Consider the following 21,359-nt stretch of genomic DNA (forward strand, 5'->3'; position numbering starts at 1 on the left):
CCCCAGTCCAGTGTAGACTCTTTCCTGCTCAATTTACTGTTAAGTCAGCAGTGTTTAGTTTCATTCCTTCACCTTGATATGGAAGGAGATGTGATGGAAATAGAGAAAATGTGTCATCAGACAAGGGAGGCAGAAGTGACAGGGATATTGTGCATTCATTAAAATGTATAGGTATATATCTGAGATGGTCTGATTTACTGTCTCTGAAAAATTATGCTGTATAGAAATATTTCATGCAGCCTAGGGGTGTGTGAGATTTCAAAACTGTTATGTGTAAATATGTCCTGGATTAATGCCATGTAAAAGGAAAAAAAAAAAAGGCATCTCAATATATTGGTTGGGATTCAGATGTGAACCCTGGAATAGCTATATTGATGTTATTTCTCTCTGCCTTGGAGCTCATCCAGCAGATACACCTCGTTAGCAAAGATTTGCTCTGAATGCCCCATTCTAACCAGGAAGGAAACCTCTCACTCTCTCAGCAGTGCTGTGTCGAGCCCCTTTTATCCTCACCACCCTTTGAGGTTGGCAAATAATGTTATCTCAAGTCAGCTAAGGCAGACTGGGGGCATGGAAGGGTTGGAGGGTCAATCCTCCCACCCTCGGGAATCTTGAACAGGAACACAAGCAGGAACCACACGTAGCACACGTGGAAATGATGCATTTGCTGCCCTCTCCTGCCCTTTGCTGCAGTTCCTGCGGCCAGCCCCTTGCAAGGGAGAATGGGCATAGTGCAGCATCCACTGTGCTTTTCTTTATTAAAACATGAAAGATGCTAGCAGCTTGACTAAGATAGTTTGCTGAATTTGCAGTCTCTTGAACATTATAGATCGTAGCTGCACCACAAAACATATACATTTTTATTTGATATTTAGCTATTTATTCAGTCATTTTAGTTTAATAAGCTGAAAACCCAAATCTTCAGCCCTAAAGACAAATAAATGAACAAGAAAACAACCCACCATTTGCCCACTAAAACATCTCTTTTGCATTTGTTGTGGAGTTTAATTACTTTCCTGCAACTTTGATGAGCACGTCCACCACGCAGGATTGGACCTACTCCTTGGCATCGGCCGAGAAGGCTGTACTAAATTTTGCTCAGATAGAAGATTTCCTTTCTTCCCCAGCCTTCCTGTCCCCAGAAAAAAAAAAAAAAAAACCTCAAAGGTGATAGAGGGCAAACAAAATCCCTGCTGTAGGCAGCAGAGTGGCTGCAGGGCTCTGTGTGGCGAGAGGGAGGGCTGACACCTCGGGAGATTTTCCATCAGCATCCTGCTGCGGGCCGGCTTCCTACACAGGCAAGCTCCACACAAAAGAGTTAATCACAAACTCATCATCCTGAAAAAGATCAACACAAACGACTCTTGCTTATACATTGCTGGGGTTGTGCTAACATACATATCCAGCCTGGGCTTCCCAGGGTTGGATCCAGCTGCGTTAATCTGCTTCTATCCTGTGCAGCCAGAAGCAACTTAATCTTTTCTGTCAGTCTTGCTTTTAAAGGCAATGTGAAGGAAAAGCAAGAAAAGCTCTGAGACAAGGGCTAAAAAGCTTTTAAAAGAAGTAAAAGGAGCCTGTTTTGTCTGACTGATAATTTCAATTGCCCACTTTTAAAGCTCAGCTGGTAGTGCTCAAAGTAAGAGAAGCAGAAGGCTGCACTGTCATGCAAGGCTCCGGGTCCTGGGGACAGACCAGGAGAAAGGCAGCAATTGAGTCGGCAGAAAGAAATAGTGTAAATATTTTGCCTTCTACAGTAAAGGCCATTTAATAGAAGCTAAGGGCAACAAAAGGAATGTGGGTGGCTCAGGTGACTTTGAGATGTTTGCATAGACTCTTGGAGAAAGCAAGACAGGATGTATTTGTCCTACCTATTGGAAGTAGCCATGCGTGTGTGGAAAAATGCATTTTGATCCCCTATTTTCATGCAGAAAAAGAGCACTCTTCCCCCTTTTCACAATAAATAAAGAAAGAAGATGGGCGCTGTCAGGAAAGGTGGTGGGGGGAAGGGGATGGAGTGAGATGCAACTGAAGCTTCTCTTCCAGTGAGACCTGGTTCAGGGCTCTTCTGGCCCTGATTTGGTGTCACAGTGTATCATAGTTAAACAGATGATGTGATATGATCACAGTACATAATCCAAGGAAGATGAAAAAAGCAATCCTGCAGAAGAAAACATCTCAAAGGCAAGCTGCACTCATCAGCTTTCCAAAGCTGAGAGGCTAGGCTGCATGCTCGGCTTGTATGCTCTCTGTCCCAATGCACTGTGATAAAACCTTAATTTGCACACCAACGTGTGATTATTGCCACAAGCCATTCCAAAATGGAGCTTGCAAAAAAAAAAAAAAAAAAAAAGAGTAATTGACATCAAAAATAGTAATTAAATAAAAACTTTTCCTTTTTTTTCCACATTGAAAATTTCTCTCTGTGTATTCCTCTACCATCTGGTGTACTCTGTTAAGAACAGGGACAGCTGCATGAAGCTGGAAACTATTTCTGTGTCATACTCCATGAGTGATCCATGCTTGCATACTGCTTGCATCTGACACAATGGCACAAAATAGAAATCAGCTTGTTCAGAGAATTGTTTAGAAAGATTCTCATCCTTCTTTCTTCCACTAACAGTTTGAATAAGGAAAGGATCCCCTAAAGAGTGCAGGAAAGGCCATTTTAAGAAACATATGTTTCTTCTTCCACTCAGGGAAGAGAAATGTATTTCAAATCAATCCATGTCAGTCCTGACCCTTTGGTGATGTTGTGCACCAGAAAAGCCTGACTAGAAACATTTTCCGTGGGGGACAGCATTGCTTTCCCTGCCTCAAAAGTGATCTGAGAAGCTGCAGAATCTTCTATAACTGTGCTTGTTCCAAACACACAACCCCGTATTTTGTGTCTCCCAGGCTGATGCTCAGGTAAATACCAGCCTGGTGAGACACAAAATGAGACAATCCTTGAATGCCTGAATCCTGCTTGGATCTCTGGAAATGGTTCAGCCTAAAAGAACAGCACACCATGAGGCTGGTGTGTGAAGAGGCTGCAGAACACGGAGCACCAGGAGCTGCTCCTGCCCCTCCGGGCAGCGCGGCGCCCTGGCCTGGGCAGCAGCTGGGGCTGGAGGCGTGCAGGGCTCAGCTCAGCAGGGCAGCAAGAAATGTTGGCTTTCTCACGGCTTTTGGAATTTGTCAGGTGAAGGACTCAAGAAAACACAAGTACTTCAGTATTGGAAGACATGTATTTAAGATAGCAAGTAACGAGTAGCACAACTCTGACTCCCTGACATGGGAAAATATATCTAAGAAACACATTTGGCAAGAGCCTACAGGCTAAATCCTATTGTAAGCAGAGGCAAAGAGTGACAAAGGGCAGATTAGATCATAAAGAGTAGCTTTTAGGCTTTTAAGAAATATAAACAAATGGGAAGCAAGAAGTCCTGGGAGATCTACAGAAAACAAGACAAAGGAAGGTGGAGGAGATTTTATATTCAGAGCAATGAAAAGCAACACTGGACATTGAATTTTAGGAAACATTTCAACCAGCCACAATAGAGTCTTCAAAAAACATTTGCATTTTGCAAATGAGGGAAGATTAAAGAGAAGGCAGTTGAGAACTGAGCAATGGGAGAATTAAAGGAAATGTACTAAATCATTCATTTGAATTCTTTATTTACTTACAAAACTGGAAAGCTGCTGAAGGCATTGGTTGTTATTGTCAAGGAGTGGTAGAGGAAGCAGAAATAATGTTCATCAGGCAGGACTGTGTATCCAGATGCACATTTCTTATTAATTAAAGGCTCATTTCATGACCATTTCTGTCCCCAATTTAAGTTACCAGTATCCCTGGCCAGGTACGTCTATATCTGCATTGCATTACTATCTCTGCTGTCTATTCATATGAAGCAACACCCTTAAGAGTGTATTTTAAGACCTCTGGAGGCTGAAAAAGAGCTGAATGAGATATCTACAACATTGATTTATAAAATAGGTGGTGGAACAAGAAAGGTGAATAAGGTATACAGCTGCTCTTTGCTTCTTCCAGTATAAAAACCAAAGACCACGAAATTAAACTACTGGGTACTACTCCCGGGGCAAACAAGAAGAGGCACTTCATTGACTGCAAGGAATACAGTTCTACTATGTTCCACAGTCAATATGGGTTGCAAACATTTCCTTTGATTAAAAAAAAATCTAAAACAATCAGAAACATAAATGAAAGAAAAATCTATCAATGAATATTATATACAAAAACATTAATTTTCACTCAAGACATCCCTGAATCACAAGTCACAAGAGGCTGGGAGAACATTCCTGGATGGTAGCCCTGATAACATCTGCTGTGTCTGCTCTGCTGCTGGGGCAGGACACCAGACCAAATGGACTGGTGCTCTGATCCAGCACAGATGTTCTGGTATTGTGTGCTGCACTGTGAATTCACTGGGCAATTGATCTGGATAAGAAACAAGACAGCAAGTTTTGTATTTTTTGGTTTTTAACCATGATCAGTTCCCTGATCTTGTTCTCTGAGTGGCCAAACAAATGACTGAATGGGCTCTGCTAAGGGAGTGATGGGAAGAAGGATGAGCACTGAGGCTTTGGCAATGGGATGAAGGAGAAGGAAGAAACAGAGCTGACTAAGGCATTTTTGTCACTGAGATAAATTCATGTGAGGCCAAAAATATTGATGGAGAGCTGGTGTGAGTCAGGAACTGAATCTTTTCTGCGTGGATGATTCAATGTCAATGAAGAGTGCATAAAGCTGTATGTGTCCCAGTGTTATTTTAATGGGTGCACAGAGAGGACTGGGAGGAGTAGCCCAGGTGAGGAGCCCTGCCCTTCCTGCACCCCTCAGCAGCAGCACCCTGTTGTTGCCACCACAGGGCAAGTGGAGCACAGCTGTGCCCTGCCCTGAGCTGTGGGCTGGGACAGGCAGAGTTTAATTTCTGAGCATGGCATTCCTGACGGTGATGGAGCAAAAGTAGTATTATCAGTTTCACAGAGCTAAATTTCAATTTTATTTTCTATATAGACTATTAAGGATAACTTGACTCTTCAGTTAAATGAAAGATTATTTGGTTTGGCTTTTTATTAGTTTGTTTTTGTTTTTTTTTTTTTTTTTAATGCTATTGAAAAGTGCCATGTACAAGAACTGTAGCATATTTTTCATATCATAACACTTGTGCTTGGGGCTGTATCCAGGCCAAAAAAATGAACGGAAAGGACTGAATCAGAACTGGCCAGAGTGTTGGAACTCATTCTTGAGGTATTTTTTCCGTTCTCCCTTCAATGAGATTTCATGGGAACACTAAAAACAGAAACAGGCCCAGTCTTACCTTAACTGTTGCAGAAAGGCAGTTTCACAAATTTCCCTCAATTTCAGGTTTCATAATAAATAACCTTACACCGCAGATATTGAGATCTAGAAGCTGTTAAGTCTTTAACATCCTCTGTCTCAAAATCTTACAGACAATCTGCAGAATAAGAAAAATCTGTTTCCCACTGACAGCTTTTGTAACAATGTGAATCATCACCACTCCACCTAAATTCCCTTGGCTTGTCTTCCTGTGACAGTTTAGCTTTATTCCTCACACCACTTTGCACAGCTCTTAGAGGAGCTTTAAAAGTGGGTGCAATGCAGTTCTTCCCTCCAGTTTAATTTACACTATATCACTGTGCTCTTCCTTCTGCTTAGATGACAGCTGTAGATCTGCCTCTGAGCCCTTGAAGCCACCAAATTTGGGTAGCCAGGCAGATTTTGTAGACAGCTGATTGAGCATACCTTCTAATAGTAGGTAAATAACTGTTCAGTAAACTTATTGCCCTCTCTTTTTTTTTTCTTGTTTTTTCCATAAAGGCAAATGTTCTTTAAAGTCTAAATTGTGCCCGGCTGTTTTGTACCTGCACAGATCACACAGAGACTTGGCTCTTTCTTCAAGCCTCCTGTGCAGATTGCTGAAGACTGACTCTCAATGCATCCAGGTAAGATTGCATAGCATATATTTGAATTGTGTTGCAACATCTGAAGCAGCCAAAACTTTCTTAGCAGTCCACGTGATCCTTAGCAGAAGATCCTTTGCTTAGCAGAAGGAGGGAGGGAGAAGTGGGTTGGTGATGAGAGCACTGGGGGAGGATCCAGTGGGTCTTTAATGGATTCCTCACTCTGCTGTAGGTTACCTGTGGGATCCTGTTCAAGATGATTAATCTTTCATCATTTCTGTGTAATTAGATATTCAAATTCTCATGGGAGAGCTCTCAGGAATTAGCTCTCCCTGTAGGTGTATGTACTGCATCTCACATAACTGTCCCTTCAGGTTAAATAAAATCCAGACAAAGAATGTTGTTGCTAATTGCTGATGGTTTTAGTCAATATGTGTAATGGAAATGAAGCATAGCAGGTTTGAAAGAACTGAGCATTTAAAGGAAAAAAAAAAAAAAAAGCAGAGAAAATAATTCAGAAAGTGATTTTATTCTTGAGAAATCTTGTCACTTCACCTCTACACTACATCTGTTCCGTAGTGTGCCAGAGATTTAACACATGAAATATGGCTATAATCTCTTCCTCTTCCTATCCCCTAGACTTCCACCATTAAAATAGGATTATTGATACTTAGAGGGGAACTAAGAGTGCTCTTGTATATCCTGGGAGATGAAAGGAAGACAAATCCCTGACCTGTTCATACAGTGGAGACTAAGGAATCAGATGATAACTTCACTTGTATGAAACTGTGCAATTCTATAAATGTCCTAAATTCTGAGCATTTGCCCTAAATATCTGTGCATTTCTTAGAATTACCATATTTTTAAAAAGGTTTGATGTGAGCTGTCTATAATGTGAACAATACTTAGTCCTTAAGATCTGAAACATTAGTTTCCCTTATAGATTTTTTTTCCTGAGTGGGTTCCTAGTACAGTGGATTCTTCTTTTAGACTGGCTGGCAACTCTGGCACTCTTGTCACCCTTATGAGACCTCACTTGCTCCTGTAAGCAGCAATCACCTCAATATTTGCAGCAGAATATCCAGGAGGAGCGTGGTGCTTATTGTTCCATGCTCTGAACCACAAATTCTTACCAAACAAGTTCCAAGGCAGAGCAGGTTTTTCTGTGTCTTTGCACTTCTGATTTAATTGAGAAAAAAAATTTTGAAATAGTATCTTTGGATGAGTCTGCATCACACCAGCGTGTAAGGCAGAGTGCTTTAGAAGGTGCCCATCTACCTAGTATATGCAACCAAGTCATTCCAACTAACACATTGAGAATCTGAGCAATTAAAATTATATTAAAAAAAAATCAAAACTATTAAATCTTTAAAGAACAGAGTATTCTTTCAGGTGAACCACTTTTCAGGCCGACGGCAACACATGTCCTTGGCTTGTATGACTTTTCTAATGAGATTTTTGTGAGAGCTTTTTTTATCACCTTATGCTCTGTCAGGAGTTCTCTGCTCAAGGTTTAAGAAACCTCTGTAATTCAAATATTACCAAGAGGGGAGAAAGGTGCCCAATAGTTATTTCAATGGTGTCAAGAAGCACAAGGTTCTATCACAAAGTCAATTTCAGTCTCAGGAGATAGATAGAAGTACTTTTACCAAACTCAGCAGAAACTTGATATGGAATTGGAAAGTAGGACTGGAACAGATCTTGTAGTTCATAACCTTCCTCCAGGCAGATGCAGCCAGTCCTGAATCACTCATGGGGAATGTTTGTGTAATCCCTTCCTACAATCCTCCAGTAAATGAGATTCCATGGCTTCCAGAAGAACCTGCTCCAGGCCTCACTATTACTACTATTGAAAATATTTTTTCTAGCATCTAACCTAAACTTCCATTGCATTATTTTAGTCCACAACTTTTAATCTGTCCCCTGCAGGCATGGAGGAAAATTCCTCTCTTTTCACAGACATCTTCTATGTTGCAAAATATCACAGATAACACAAATTTCTCATTAATGGAAGAGGTCCTGCCTGAGTTACCACAATTTGCTGTGTGCTATCATGTGTTTACAGAGAAGTGGTGTTTAAGCATGCTGGAGTGCTTAACTCCCCAAAAAGAGAAGCGAAATGCTTTGGCTTCACTCAGCCATGAAGCTGCAGCTGATGCACAGAAAGTTGTCTAAAGCCAACAGATTGTGTATCTGCATCCTCAGCCCCCAGCTCAGAAAAAACCCCACTTTTCTTGGCTGTAATTTTCCTAAAACTGCTCAACCTGGGCTTCACTGGATTAATGTCATAGAAAATTTAAATTAACTAAGAGTTTAAGCTTGACAGTGTGGTAATCAAAATGTAGAATCTTGTAAGGCAATGTTAACAAAGCTGCCATTACTTCTGCTCGATTTATGTTGCTCTTTGACAATGTGTACCCAGGCGAATGCAGGGATAATAGTCCCTGAACTTCAGTAATTCCCTTCATCTTCTGCTTTTTCTTTAAATATTCTTGAAATGTTCATATCAGATAAACAAAACAGCAAAATGCACTTTTGTTTTAGAACTTTGGCCTTGAACCTCTGATAGCATGACTATGAGTCACATAAATGCAGAATACATGCTTTTGTGAATAATGAGTCAGTAAAATATTTTCTGTTGGTGTTAAAGGCATCTTAGGAGCTTTACTGGCTGTAATTTAACCTCTAAATTCTTTTAAATATAATTAGATTCTGCTATTGTTCTATAACTTTTAGAATATAACAGTTGTATTATATAAATTATGAAAGGTATATTCTTTTTGCTTCTCTATAGCTTTGGAGGAAAAACAAAAAGGCTCATTTAGAACAAAAGTTCCTAAGCTGTAGGTTTTGTGTTCTCTTGGCTTTTTCTATATCTTTTATCACTTTTCTATCATTCTGAATGACTCTTATTTGCACAACTACAAAGCTTTTAGCATTCACAGCAAATACATTTGAGTGGAACACTTAAAATGTACTAATAAAAAGGAAATTAATTTATTTTATATATATATATATATATATATATATATATATATATATATGTCTATAAGAGGATACAATTGCCCAAGGATGAATTTACATACAGTGCTTAAGAATTTTTTTTAAGTGATGCAGGACTATTTTCACTTAAGACAGGAGCTTTCTAGCTACAGTCTTAATCACTGCCTACAGCACTTATTTTCTCAGTGTGGAAGCCAGCATCTGCCTACATCTCTGAGCTCCAGGAGTCATTGAGGGTTGCAGGTAGATGAGTCCAGGTCTTAATTCTCCCATTCTGAGTATGCACAGAGGTAAATAGAAGAACACCTCTACATGTTTGAAATACAACAACATTTCGTTATGTAGGAAGCTCTTTGTTAAGGCAGAGTAAAAATAGCTATACTACTATCCTACCCATGTGCAGACTGGGCTATTTAACTTTTCTTTAAAGTCTTTTCCTTCCTTCCAGATTCCATACAGGCTGTTACAGTTGGGCATAACCAGGTCCTTTTCAACCAATCACTCCCATTTTCTTTCCTCTTTTTTTAATGGAAGCAAGAGAACACTTATCCTGAGCATAAAATACAAATGTAACCTGCAGAATAGCTGCCATTATAAGAAAAATTACAGGAAAGTAAACTTATTTGCTGTTAAACCACAAAGTACTGAGAACTTTATCATCATATATTTTTTAGTGATTAAATTCTAAATCCTAAATCCCAATTCTCCAAGTAAAATAAAATGCATTATCAGATAATCCTTGTCTGGTGGAACTGTTGTGCGTTTGACAATGGCTGATGTGTCGTAAATGCAGAAACACGTAATGTACCTGCCTTCTAACGTGTGGGGTTTTGTTTTTGGGGTTTTGTTTTCCTCAAAGTGGTATGTTTCAAGACAGTTTTAAGGACGATTTAGCTGGTTTATCAATCCTAGTGAAGAGGCCCAGAGAAGCTAACTTTGGTCTCAGGATGGATTTGGGTGCTGCACCCCCCTGCCCTCCCCAGGCCACACTGTGGTCTGAAAACCATTTCATGTAGGACAGATCACTGCCCTGTATGAACTCAGGTTGGCAGGAGATTCCTCTTTCCACCACCAGCCTTCCAAGATCTGGTGGGAAAGTATATGCTTACTCACTGTTTGCTGCTTTTTTCTGGTGTTTTTTGGTTTTTTGTTTTTTGTTTTTTGTTTTTTTTTTTTTTTTTTTTTTTTTGTTTTTTGTTTTTTTTTTGGGTAATATGTGCATAATACCACTATGTATGCAGAGACCTAGAAATCAGTTTTAAATGTTTTGTTAAGTCATTCTACTTTCCAGACTAAGGCTATAGCATCATGAGCATTTTAACTCACTATGACTCAGCCATGCTTTTCTACCAGCCCCAATTGCCTCATCCTATTCCTGCCCCAACCCTGTAGGAAGCTGTCCCAGGTTAACAATAAACTGGCAAATAAATAATGAGTTTTTAATGGGGATTATTCCTCTGATCTTCCTCATGCAGCTAACTCAGTATTTGTGCTGGGACAAGGAGGGAGCAGCACAGGGAGCTGCAGGATGGCAGGAGAGAGAATCTGGGTGGCACAGTCTGCCTCCATGGCTTTACACTGCTTGTGATCCTGTGGTGCTCTAGAAGAATTTTAGGGGAACAATTCCTCAGCTGGAGTGGAGTGCTGCTTCCTTTCCTAAAACAGGCTGATTTTTCTGCAGAACAGCCCTGGGTGTTGCATAGGCTCATGGCTCCTGCAGGTGTCACAAACTTTTCCACAGATCTATGGCAATGACAGAAAGGTATAACTAAACACCCAACTTAGAAAAAAAAAATCCCAAATTAACTTTTGCCTAAAATAATAGGGTTTGTACTCTACTTGTTGAATAAAAGTAGGACTTGTAAAAAGCATCCTTAGGATAAGAACATGAAAATACATTATGAAATTCAGCACCTTATTTTTATAATTTCCATAAAGTCCATGTTTCCCTACTAAATTAATTTTCATCAGGCTTCATTGCACAGTCTGTTCTCCTGATGTTTCCCAGGGACAGCTGCATGAAGTTTTTGATTTAAATAATTAAATGCTTGATTTATAGAGCATGCTTCCGGAGCCTTAGGACTTTTCCAACTCATATTGTAGTATATTCTTATCCTAATCATTTTACTGTTTAAATATATTTGGATGGCAGGGGATTAAAGTTAATCAGCCTGTTCATTTTCTTACAAAGGAGCAAGATTATTTATCTGTCAGTTGCTAAGGCACAGAGCATAACTAAGAACAGCCTTGTTAGCAAGTTGGAGGCAGACTTAGCTGCTTCATTGTTGTTTGAATATCATCAGCTGGTGTAGCCTTGCTTCTGAAATGTATTCCCTTTGGATAAAATCCGTAGTTGCACTGGAAATAGTTGATTACTTGGCTGTTGTAATACATTTAACTTCTTTTTGTCTTTCATGAAACAAGACAGAAAGAGCTTGACATGTCCAAGCTAGGAAAATATGTTGCAGAGGATTGAAAGACATGCTTTATTTAAGAATATTCAATAACTTCTAGCTCCTGCTGAGTTACTGCTCACCTTTGATTTTTGTTTAAAACTGTATGAAATTCGTGCCTTCTTTTATTGTTGCAAAGGAAGATATCAAAAGCTTTGATATCAAAATCCATCCTGGACTCACTGGCCTATTAGAAGGACCTTTACATCATATATAAAATTATAATAAACTTTATATATTAGAAAGTAAGAAGCAGGTGAAGACAGTGTTTTTAATGTTATTTCTGTCAGGATAGACTGAATCCAGACCTATTTGAGTCAGCCCCACTGCAGCTGAGAGCAACTGATGTTTCCTTGAGTAACTTAGATCAAGAAAGCTTCTTCTGACTACTGACCAACTCAAAGAATAAACCACCTGGTTTTGCCAGATTTGTTTGTTAGAGGTTTGTATTTCCAACAGTCTTCTTACAAGCAATAGAACAGTGGGCATAACCACATATAAAAATCACACATAAAACCCCACTTCTCAGTCCAAGTGTATTTGTGATATTTTGTACTCAGTTCTGTGAATATTTCAACACTGCAGCATTGCAGTGACAAGGAGGCAAAAGGGAATACTGGTGCAAAGTCTATTTAAAACTGGAATGCTTAGAAATTTGCCGAAAGCAAGTATCAAATTGTTCACAGATGGAAGCTGGTGGTGTTCTTGCAAGTCTCTTCTCATTGTTTTCCGTTTTCAGAAAACAGGATTTAATACAGTGGTGCAACTTTAAAGAGAACATACGAAGAGCAGGATAAATCATGCTGACTCTCTCCCCCCAGCAAACATCACTTCAGCCAGCTGAAAGACTCCAATATTCTGTTTATGTTTGACATCGATCATTTATTTTGATTTACAAAGAACAAGGGAATTATGGGTGCTGACAAGAAAACTGTGGGAATTGTGCTGGAGTGATTTTGGATGTTATGAGTCAGGGTTACTGCCCCATCACTCTGCCAGATGTTACCGGCCCCTTTGGCTGAGCAGCAGCAGTTAACTCTGTGCCTCAGCTGCACTGCTGTGCTGCACAGCCTGGTGTGGTAACCTCCCTTTGATTTCCTTCTTTTTCACTGATTTATATGATTCAGTTGTACCCCATTTACAGGATGAACAGGATTCAGTTTCATCCAGAAGGGATTCAGGTCATCCAGACTGCTGCTCCACTGTGAACCAAAGCACTGAAAAAGGGAACTATTGGGTAATTTGCTTTGAGGGCACCTCTAGCCCTGACTGCAGCTGTGATGGAGACACACTCCCAGCAGGCAGCAATAAATAATACACAGCAACATTGAAGACAAATGGATGAAATACACGAGCTACCAGAGATAACATAACAAAACTGGATATTTTTCCTTACATGACAGAAGGAATAAACATTTTTTTTTAGTTCTCCTTTCAGACCTTTTTTGCAAGATGCTACTTTCAGTTTCCAGTGGTTGTTATCATAGAATTATGGACTGGAATCACAGCCCGGGTTGGAAGGGACTGTGAAGAGTCATCTGGTCCAAGCTGTTGAGGGAAAGGGAGCCTAGAGGAGATTATGTAGCAGCCTGCACACCCATAACTTGAAAAACTCAAGGGGTGAGCACTTCACCACATCCCCGGGGAAGCTGAATGCTGTTTGTCACCTGTAGTTTTCAGATTGATTTGGGGAGTAGCATCCAACACTGCAATACATATGTGAAACCAGAAATGCTGAAAAATGGCAGTGATTAGCAAGCACAAAGATGAGCATGGAGAGAAGTCAGGCCTTGTGTCCTGGGTTGTAAGATAAGCTTGTATTCCATTTGCCATCTGTCGAAGGCGAACCGGTTGGACAGGTTTTTGTTATCTCTCTCAGAGACAATAGTTTGTGTATACACCTTTGACTGATTCAATGAAAGGCTGAAAAAATGTAACACCAGTGAGGGGTCCCACCCAGAGGGGGGAAGCAGCTCTCCCTCTTCTTCGCGGGACTCCGAGAGAAGCAGCTCTCTCTCTCTCTCTTCGCGGGATTCCGAGAGAAGCAGCTCTCCCTCTTCTTTGCGGGACTCCGAGAGAAGCAGTTCTCTCTCTCTCTTTGCGGGATTCCCGGGGAAAGCAGCTCTCGCTCTCTCTCTCTTCGGCGGCACTCGCAGCGAAGCAGCCGGCGCGCGCAGAGGCGACGGCAGCGGAGCTCAGAGGCAACCCCGGCACAGAGGAAGACCGGCCCCCACTGCCACCAGATCTTCAGAGGAAAATTATACCCTTCTAAAGATCACCACTTCAGCTGCAACTCACCAACTATTGCAAGGGAAAGCAATTGTCCCAGCAAAACCTGATACTGGCATTCCTCAGGTTCTAGACTTTTTTCTTTCACTAGTTTTGTTTGTACCGATTGCATTTGCCTTTTTAAATTGTTGTCTAGTTTTCTCCTAGTAAAGAATTGTTACTCCCACTCCCATATCTTTGCCTGAGAGCCTTTTAATTTAAAGATCCTCGTAATTCAGAGGGAGGGGGGTTTGCCGTTCTCCATTGCACAGGAGGCTTTGCCCTCTTTCACAGACTCCTGTCTTGTCTAACCAAGACAGAATTTGGCGCATCAACGTGAGGCCCGAGGGCATTGAGAGGGAAAAAGGATTAACAGTTCTTAAGTAATTTGGTTTTGTTGTGTGTAAAAACATCTTCAGCATCACCATGTGGTCTAGTTTACCTTGGTTTGGGTGGCATGTGATCGTAGCTATACTTTTCCCATTTGCAGACCCTTATCTAAAAATGGGTCCTATGACTAAGGCTACGGTGTCTGTTATCAAGTTTGGCTTCTGGGTTAATTGGGTGAGGAATTCATGGATCTTTAATTTCCTCTGGAAGGCAGGTACATGGATTCATAGCTATCACACGTTAACTGTATGTTTTTGGGGTTACTTTAATAACGGTACCTACTGCGAGGAAATAGCACCTGGGCAAACTTTCTCTCAACCTTTTAACCATCTTTTTGGGTCTGTTCCACCAGTTCTCAAAGGGTTAAGATCCTTTATAAGTGCTAATGATACCATACAATGGGTGGTGTTGCTGATAGTCCTGTTATATTTAGCATTCAGAGATAAGGGAAGATTAACCTGGATAACTACCCTCACACCTACACCACAGACTCGAGATGCTGCTGCTCCAGAGCCTGACCCTGCCCCACAGCCCACCTCAGAAATGAACCGCCCAGATTGGGTGAGGGTTCTGGTTAAGGAGATACGAGAGATGCTGAAGGAGTGCATTTCCCCAGCTGGTGAGAAACCGGCCCTTTGCCTTGAGGAGGGACAGTCTAATAGTACAGCTGTGGAACCCACAGATGTTACAACTGTCCAGGATCCAGCTGAACCACAAAGGCAGTCACGGTCAGCAGCAGTAGCCCCGGTAGAAACAAGGAAGTCTAAGGTGAAAGCAGAGCACCCTGCAGATAGGGACAGGAATGGAGGAACCTCACAACCCACAGGGGAGCCAGAGATTGCTATCATCACCGAGTCCCTGACGTACGAAAGTCTTCGCAATCTGCATAAAGACATTGTGCGACGAGGGCGTGAGGCTTATGCTACCTGGCTACTCCGGGTTTGGGATCTTATGGGTACAGGCGTGCAGCTGGACGGTGGTGAGGCAAGGAACTTGGGACCCTTGACCCAGGACTCGGGTATAAATCAGGTTTTTGTAAGGGAACCAGGGTCCCTTTCTCTCTGGGAGCGGCTCTTAATGAGTGTCAGGGAGAGGTTTATCCACAGAGAGAGAATGCAAGAACACCATCATAGAATGCGCTGGAAGACCCTCGAGGAAGGGATCCAACAGCTGAGGGAAGTGGCAGTATTGGAAGTACTCTTTGGGAGGGATGGACGACACAATAATGACCCTGACAAGGTCAGGTGTACGGGACAAATGCTGTGGAGTCTGGCAAATCTTGGGCCATCTCAATACGCCACCTTCATTGCAACGATCAATGCTGACACCCACCGGGAGACAATAGGTTCTGTTGCCAACAAACTTAAGAATTATGAGAGTATGATTAATGGCCCAATGCAGGCTCATATCTCAGCTGTGATTAAGGAGTTTAAAGAGGAGATGAGGGAGGAGATAAGGAAGGTTAATACAGCACCCGTGAGAGTCACAGGCCCCAGAATCAGCACCCAACAATCCCCAGCTAGAGAGAGAGGGTACACCCCAAGGGCTAATCTGTGATTCTTCCTGCGTGACCATGGGGAAGACATGGGGAGGTGGGATGGGAAACCCACCTCTGTCCTGGCAGCACGGGTCCGTCAACTCAAGGAGGGAAACTCTAACCGGGGGAGTTCCACCAAAGTGAAGGTAGCCTCAACCTCCCGTGACCAAGCTTGTGGGTACGATCTGTCAGACCCCCTTGAAGGGACCTCTAGTATGTATGCCCAGGGAAAGAATGATAACCAGTGTTAGAGGGGCCCTGTCTCTAGCCAGGGAAAGGCACGGGAAAACCGGATCTTCTGGACAGTGTGGATCCGATGGCCTGGCACATCAGAGCCACAAAAATATGATGCTTTAGTTGATACTGGTGCACAGTGTACTCTGATACCATCGGGACATGTGGGGGCAGAGCCTGTTTCCATTGCTGGTGTGACAGGGGGATCACAACAATTGACTCTGGTGGAAGCTGAGGTGAGCCTGACTAGGAAGGAGTGGAAGAAACACCCTATAGTGACTGGCCCAGATGCTCCGTGTATCCTAAGCATAGACTTCCTCCGGAACGGATATTACAAAGACCCAAAGGGACTCAAGTGGGCTTTTGAAATAGCCGCTGTAGAGGCAGAAGACATTAAGCAATTGAACACCTTGCCTGAACTGTCAGAAAACCCCTCTGCAGTAGGACTCCTAAGGGTGGAAGAACAACGCGTGCCAATTGCGACCTCGACAGTGCACCGCCGGCAATATCGGACGGATCGAGATGCCGTGATCCCCATCCACAAAATGATTCAGAAGCTGGAGAGCCAAGGGGTAGTCAGCAAAACCCACTCACCCTTCAACAGCCCCATCTGGCCTGTGCGCAAATCTGACAAAGAATGGAGATTGACTGTAGACTATCGTGGCTTAAATGAAGTGACTCCACCGCTGAGCGCTGCTGTGCCGGACATGCTGGAACTCCAGTACGAGCTGGAGTCCAAGGCAGCAAAGTGGTATGCCACCATTGATATTGCTAATGCGTTTTTCTCCATTCCTCTGGCAGCAGAATGCAGGCCTCAGTTTGCTTTCACCTGGAAGGGCGTGCAGTACACCTGGAACCGACTGCCCCAGGGGTGGAAACACAGCCCCACCATCTGCCATAAACTGATCCAGGCTGCACTAGAAAAGAGTGAAGCTCCAGAACACCTGCAATACATTGATGACATCATTGTGTGGGGGAGCACAGCGGCAGAAGTGTTTGAGAAAGGTGAGAGGATCATCCAGATACTACTAGAAGCTGGCTTTGCCATCAAGAAGAGCAAAGTCAAGGGACCTGCCCGAGAGATCCAGTTCCTGAGAGTGAAATGGCAAGATGGACGGCGCCAAATTCCCACTGAGGTCATCAACAAGATCACAGCTATGTCCCCACCAACCAGCAAAAAGGAAACACAAGCTTTCCTGGGTGCCATAAGTTTCTGGAGAATGCACATTCCTGAGTATAGCCAGATTGTGAGCCCTCTTTATCTGGTTACCCGAAAGAAGAATGATTTCCACTGGGGCCCTGAGCAGCAACAAGCCTTCACCCAGATCAAGCAGGAGATCGCTCATGCTGTAGCCCTTGGCCCAGTCAGAACGGGACCAGAGGTCAAGAATGTGCTCTACTCTGCAGCCGGGAACCATGGGTTGTCTTGGAGCCTTTGGCAGAAAGTGCCTGGAGAGACTCGAGACCGACCACTGGGATTCTGGAGCCGAAGTTACAGAGGGTCTGAAGCCAACTACACTCCCACAGAGAAGGAAATCTTGGCTGCCTTTGAAGGAGTTCAAGCAGCCTCGGAAGTAATTGGCACAGAAACACAACTCCTCCTGGCACCCCGACTACCGGTGCTGGGGTGGATGTTTAAAGGAAAGGTTCCTACTACCCACCATGCCACTGACGCCACATGGAGCAAATGGATTGCCCTCATCACTCAACGTGCCCGTATTGGAAACCTAAATCGCCCTAAGATTTTGGAGATAATTACGAACTGGCCAGAAGGTGAAAACTTTGGTCTCACTGATGATGAGGAGCAGGTACAAGTGGCAAGGGCTGAAGAAGCTCCACCATACAACCAACTACCAGCAGAGGAGACCTGCTACGCTCTTTTCACTGACGGTTCCTGTCGCATCGTAGGGATGAACCGGAAGTAGAAAGCAGCCGTATGGAGCCCCACACGCCAAGTTGCACAAGCTACCGAAAGAGAAGGTGGATCGAGCCAACTCGCTGAACTCAAGGCCGTTCAGCTGGCTCTGGACATTGCTGAAAGAGAAAAGTGGCCAAAGCTCTACCTTTATACTGATTCATAGATGGTAGCCAATGCTCTGTAGGGCTGGCTGGGAAAGTGGAGAAAGGCCAACTGGCAACGTAGAGGAAAGCCAATCTGGGCTGCTGATATATGGAAAGACATTGCCTCTCGGGTGGAAAAGCTGACGGTGAAAGTCCGTCATGTAGATGCCCATGTCCCCAAAAGTCGGGCTAATGAAGAGCACCGGAACAACGAGCAGGTAGATCAGGCAGCAAAAATAGAGGTGTCAAAGATAGACTTAGATTGGCACCATAAGGGGGAGTTGTTCCTGGCTCGATGGGCTCATGATGCCTCAGGTCATCAGGGCAGAGATGCCACCTACAAGTGAGCACGAGACCGAGGGGTGGATCTAACCATGGACAGTGTTTCCCAGGTTATCCATGACTGTGAGACGTGTGCTGCCATCAAACAGGCCAAGAGGGTGAAGCCCCTATGGTATGGTGGGCGGTGGTCCAAGTACAAGTATGGGGAGGCCTGGCAGATTGACTACATCACACTGCCCCAAACACGCCAAGGCAAGCGCTACGTGCTGACCATGGTAGAAGCCACCACTGGATGGCTAGAGACTTTCCCTGTACCTCATGCCACTGCCCGGAACACCATCTTAGGCTTGGAAAAACAAGTCCTGTAGAGACACGGCACCCCTGAAATAATTGAGTCTGACAACGGCACCCATTTCAAGAACAGCCTTATCAACACCTGGGCCAGAGAACATGGTATCGAATGGATATATCATATTCCCTATCATGCTCCAGCTGCCGGCAAAGTTGAATGGTGCAATGGACTCCTTAAGACTACCCTGAAGGCACTCGGTGGGGGAACATTTAGAAACTGAGAAATTAACCTGGCAAAAGCAACCTGGATGGTCAACACCCGGAGGTCTGTCAATCGAGCTGGCCCTGCTCAGTCAGAACCCTTACACGCAGTAGATGGAGATAAGGTCCCTGTAGTACATATGAAAGGTATTTTAGGGAAAACTGTTTGGATTAATCCCACCTCAGGCAAAGACCAACCCATTCGTGGGATTGTCTTTGCTCAAGGACCTGGTTACACTTGGTAGGTAATGCAGGAAGATGGGGAGACCCGCTGTGTACCACAGGGAAACTTAGTCTTAAGAGAGAACTGGGTGTAAGATTTCATGGTGTGCAGATGAAAATAGAATAAGGGGTGGATAATGTCCTGGGTTGTAAGATAAGCTTGTATTCCATTTGCCATCTGTCGAAGGCGAACCGGTTGGACAGGTTTTTGTTATCTCTCTCAGAGACAATAGTTTGTGTATACACCTTTGACTGATTCAATGAAAGGCTGAAAAAATGTAACACCAGTGAGGGGTCCCACCCAGAGGGGGGAAGCAGCTCTCCCTCTTCTTCGCGGGACTCCGAGAGAAGCAGCTCTCTCTCTCTCTTCGCGGGATTCCCGGGGAAAGCAGCTCTCTCTCGCTCTCTCTTCAGCGGCACTCGCAGCGAAGCAGCCGGCGCGCAGAGGCGACGGCAGCGGAGCTCAGAGGCAATCCCGGCGCAGAAGAAGACCGGCCCCCACTGCCACCAGATCTTCAGAGGAAAATTATACCCTTCTAAAGATCACCACTTCAGCTGCAACTCACCAACTATTGCAAGGGAAAGCAATTGTCCCAGCAAAACCTGATACTGGCATTCCTCAGGTTCTAAACTTTTTTCTTTCACTAGTTTTGTTTGTACCGATTGCATTTGCCTTTTTAAATTGTTGTCTAGTTTTCTCCTAATAAAGAATTGTTACTCCCACTCCCATATCTTTGCCTGAGAGCCTTTTAATTTAAAGATCCTCGTAATTCAGAGGGAGGGGGGTTTGCCGTTCTCCATTGCACAGGAGGCTTTGCCCTCTTTCACAGACTCCTGTCTTGTCTAACCAAGACACCTTGATGCTATGGCCAGTCCATACTGATGTACTTATAAAACTAACAAACAAATCAGCTTTTAGATGGATGTGTTTAGAGTTTCCAACTGGAAGTCTCTTTTATTCTTTAAAATAATTCTTGTATTTCTATTTATTAATTTACTATAAGGAAGAAGTGAGAAACAGCTGAATGATACCATCTGGCTTTCCTTAGAAGAATGTCACTATGAAAAGGAGATGGCCTTTACTATGGGTTAGCAAGAAATCTGGGACTTCTTCTTTTTTTATTCAATGGAAATTTATAGCATTATTTTATATTTTATTTTTGCCTGCTTGTCACAGCATCTAAGCTGTGCATGAGAGACCCTGTGTACTGCTAAGATATTCACAGACTGCAGCTTCAGCGAGCAAGGTTTGGGCTCCTTGATTGAAGGCTGGAAATCTCTCTCTGCTCTCAAAAATGTTCTGGATCTTATAGTATACTTAGATAACGCTGTGCTTACTACATACTTTCTTTTCTGCTGAAACTCCCAGGTAACTCTACTGGGAGGTTTGAATTATTTTTAGTATGCCGAGTAGAATATTTTAAAATTTCCCTTTTGAATCCTTTCTTGTCACTCAAAAATTCACACCAAATTTCTCAGCCATTCCCTTTTCTGAAGCCATGGCAACCAAGTTCCTTTTTTTCTTTCTCATTTACTCTTTTTCTTCTTTAAAACAAGATCCCCCCAAACCAACAGCAACAAAAAAATTTCTCCAGATCTTTTGTGATATCATTTCCTGTTAATTTCAGAAAGATCTTTCCTGCTGCAAAGATCATATTCAGTAATCTGTGGCTCCCTGACTCCTTACTTCCTTTCCTAAAATACTTCCAGGAATGCACAGGCATCTGGTTTGGCATCAAATCTGGATTTCAGATTGATCTGAAGAATCCATAATCTTCAAATATATCTACTTATCAAACTTTTTATTGCATCATTTTCTGAAACAGAGAACCTAATTTCCATTCCAAGCAGCCATACAAATTATGTAGTCATTTAATAGGTGATCAATCAAATAATTTCCCCTGATTAAATTTGAAATGTCCAGAGGTCTTCTGCTGATTGCCTGGAGAAGGTGACAGTCCTAGTTGGCATTTTTAATTAATTTTACAGTGGGTACCAAGAACTATGGCACTTCTTCTCATGCTTCAGATTCACAGCTGGGAAATTCAGCTCTGACTGGGAAATGTCTGTTGGCTGAAGCTTGAACTGCATATGGTGAGTTTGGTCTGAAGGATGAGGCTCTCTGATTGTGTCTTTCAAAGGGGTCAGGACTAAGACAAAGTGGTTTCATAGCCTTTTTTTACAGGCTACCTGCCAGGAGGTGAATTTAATTCCTATAAATCATAATGGTAACAGCAACAACAACAATAAGAAAATATTTGTATTATGTCAATGTCATATGCTACTGCTGTTCCCAAAATATCTCAGAACAGCTGCTTTTCAACTGTTTCCTCTAGTCCTCTTTAGTCAACATCACCCCTTCTGCTTTTCCTGACAGAACCTGAGAGTTTACCAAAGTTTTGCCAGCTGTCTGCATTTGGGGTTTCTGCTAT

General features: G+C 42.9%; 1 long non-coding RNA gene across 1 annotated transcript in view; it reads left to right on the forward strand.

The window, feature by feature from the left end:
- The first annotated feature begins 3,012 nt into the window (after positions 1-3,012).
- LOC146768459 (uncharacterized) overlaps positions 3,013-21,359 on the forward strand; it is a 42,422-nt gene continuing 24,075 nt past the window's right edge. Inside the window, exons 1-2 of the long non-coding RNA XR_014953039.1 lie at positions 3,013-5,780; positions 5,895-5,967. This is a non-coding gene — a long non-coding RNA (uncharacterized LOC146768459). The remainder of the gene's footprint in view (positions 5,781-5,894; positions 5,968-21,359) is intronic.

The sequence above is a fragment of the Lonchura striata genome, chromosome 2 (genome assembly GCF_050655825.1).
Source record: "Lonchura striata isolate lonStrDom1 chromosome 2, ASM5065582v1, whole genome shotgun sequence".
Taxonomy (NCBI): domain Eukaryota; kingdom Metazoa; phylum Chordata; class Aves; order Passeriformes; family Estrildidae; genus Lonchura; species Lonchura striata.